Raw genomic sequence first — 2782 nt, forward strand, 5'->3', positions numbered from 1 at the left:
CCCACCCCTCGCCCTCCCCAAACCACCAAACCACCGGACCACTCACCTCATATCCGTCCACAGTCCCACTGAAGGCGTCACTCGGGATGTGCAGCCGGAACATCCGACCCACGATGGCCGTACTGTCCGTCACACCCCAGTTGACCCCCACGGGTTCAGGGCCTTGCTGACCCCTGACCCCGAGGACCACACAGGTCAAGGTCAGGGTGAGTGCTAACAGCACGTAGTTACTCCTCATGATGGAAATGCTGGATGACGTAACAACGTAGTCAACCACTAGGGGATCCTTTCACTGCGAGGTTTACAATACTCCAAAGGGCAGCTGCTGAACAAACACATGAAAGGTGATACTTAGTAGTCCAATTTTAACAAAATACGTGACCTATTTAATTTCAATAAACTAATCGGAATGATCTACGGATTCTTCTACCATGAAATATAATATAGAATTTTATAACGTAGACTGCAACAAAAATCTGTGAAACCTTAGAGCTAGTAAGAAATTGATACGCGCGCGGTTTTTTTTTAGAAAAAAAAAAGAGAACAGTCCTCTTCGAATATATCTCCGGAAGCTTTGTTTATCTGGTCTATTTTCAGAACAACCGATTATTTGTTTGATCTATTTCTTGACCTATCGGATCTTTCTACAGAATATTCAACTCGGAGACAGTCAGTTTCGAGGGTGAAACCTCGGAGAGGGAAATAGAATAAAGATAGGTGTGCTTGAGGCACGTTTCAGGACGATTTGAGTCGACAGATGGCTCGCGGATTTTCTCTTCTCTTCTCTCTCCACACCACGGCTGTAGTGTAGGCTCTCTGGTGTAGGCTAACGGGCTAGCGAGTTATAGATCTCTAGCGGGCTCGTTCCGCGCGTGTGTAGCTTATCGCACACGGAGAGGACACGATATGTGTTGACAAAATGTGTCGCCTGAACGCACAAACGCACGCACACGCACGCACACACACGTAGGCCTACTGCCCTGCTGTACTCTAGATTATCTAACTAGATAGAGACCAAGGTGTAGCGGCGACGTGCAAGCAGGTGGAACAGACAAAGGCTGAAACAACACGTTGCCGACCCTGATCTAGAAATTAGAAACCGAAGCCAAGATCTAGATCTAGATCTAAATAGATATCTGGAAAGATAGACGACTGTTAGTCTAGTGTTAGCGACAGCGAAGAAAGCACACAGGGCGACAGGCGACCTCCACACCATAAGGTCTACAGTACAGGACTATTTTACTAGAGTCTCGAGTGAAGGAAGGAGACACAGTGAGAGTGAGAGAGACAGAGAAATAGATGTCTAGTGTCAGGCCTGTCTCTGAAGTCAGGAATGGTCACCTCTAAGTTATGGGCTGTGTCATGCTGTACGTTCGGCCTACTCTTAAGTCCCCCCAGTCCCAGCCAGACGGACAAAGTGAAGGGAAACTTAAGCACTACGCCAGATCAAGCCTGAGACTAGCGGTTCTTCTAGGCGTACGTGGGTTTACCTACGTCTTACGTTTGCCCACTTGTCTGAACAGTGGAATTCGGAATCTTACCTAATCTAGATCTAGATCTAGATCTAGATCTATCTCGACTAGGAGAGTTTGCTGCGCGAAAATCTTGAATTTAGGTGCTTAAGTGTGATCGCCTCTTTGGCTATTCGTCTACTACCCTAGACAGTGAGACGGTGAGGGCATGCTGCACGTGCGCACGCACAAATACAAACACACCCACATGCGCCCGCGTGCACACACACACACACACACACACACGCACGCACACACACACACACACACACACACGCACACACACACACGCACACACACACACACACACACACACAAAGAGGATAACAAAGCTACACAGAGCTTGCTTTTACTGCCAGCAGATATGCGTAACTGTAAGATAATATGGCAAGTCCTTAGACCTACTACTAAATCTTGAACCTAGAGCAAGCAATAGCAAAAGGCCGGTCTAGGTAAATAAAGGGCACTTTTCCTTGCCGCCCTCTTGACCCTAAGTTCACTCAGAGAGCGAGCAAGAGGAGAGGCCAGGACTACTAAATAGCACTTGTACTTTACGCGCGGGAGAAGAAGGCCCCAGACCTGGAGGCCGGCACGCGGGAAAAGGTACCGTACGACACACGTTAATCCAATAGGAATGACACAAAATTCCTTTCACACACCGTGTACTGCTGACTGTAGTGAGGTACGAAGGGGAAAATCCAGCAAAAGCACAGAGAGTACAATCCAGACTGCAGCAGATACTCCGAGAACTTTTCTGCTTTTTCTTGAAATACAAGAAAGGTGATGAAAACAACTTCCACGCTAGATAGAACGAGTACTTTTTGTATGAGTCCTACCACTATTCCGTGTTTCTATCTTCTGTGAGTCTGCTGTATGATTTCCTGTGTGTAATTTCCTGACTAGAACGAGCCCGCGGCTCGGGGTTTTCGCAGATGTAGCCTCTCTGGGACTCTCCCTGTCTCTCTGTGTCGCGGCGCACTATGGCCGGCCCTGCGTCGACTGTGCTTGAGCTAACAATGGAATCTGGACGGCGGGCACATCCCAGGTCTAATCTTGCATAGCAGACACAATCCTCGCGCGGCACGGGGTCACACAGCGCCGACTGACTGACTGCTGGCTGGCTGCTGGCGAGGAGAGAGAGGAGAGAGGAGAGGAGGGGAGAAGGACGAGGAGCGCGGCGCGGTTGTTCCTTCTTTTCGTTCGTTCGTTCGCTCGCTCGCACTGGCGCGGCGGGCTGGGCTACGGTGGTGGTTTCCCCGCTGCTCTACCCC

The 2782-nt window shown here is 49.5% G+C and overlaps 1 long non-coding RNA gene across 1 annotated transcript; it reads right to left on the reverse strand.

Annotated features, from left to right (window-relative positions):
* Positions 1-44: 44 nt before the first annotated feature.
* Positions 45-2633, reverse strand: LOC118479071. The gene is made up of 2 exons (XR_004859457.1): positions 2171-2633; positions 45-322 (listed from the first exon to the last, which is right to left on the reverse strand). It is a non-coding gene; the product is annotated as an uncharacterized LOC118479071 (long non-coding RNA).
* Positions 2634-2782: the final 149 nt, after the last annotated feature.

This window comes from Aplysia californica, unplaced genomic scaffold (genome assembly GCF_000002075.1).
Source record: "Aplysia californica isolate F4 #8 unplaced genomic scaffold, AplCal3.0 scaffold01783, whole genome shotgun sequence".
In the NCBI taxonomy this organism is placed as follows: domain Eukaryota; kingdom Metazoa; phylum Mollusca; class Gastropoda; order Aplysiida; family Aplysiidae; genus Aplysia; species Aplysia californica.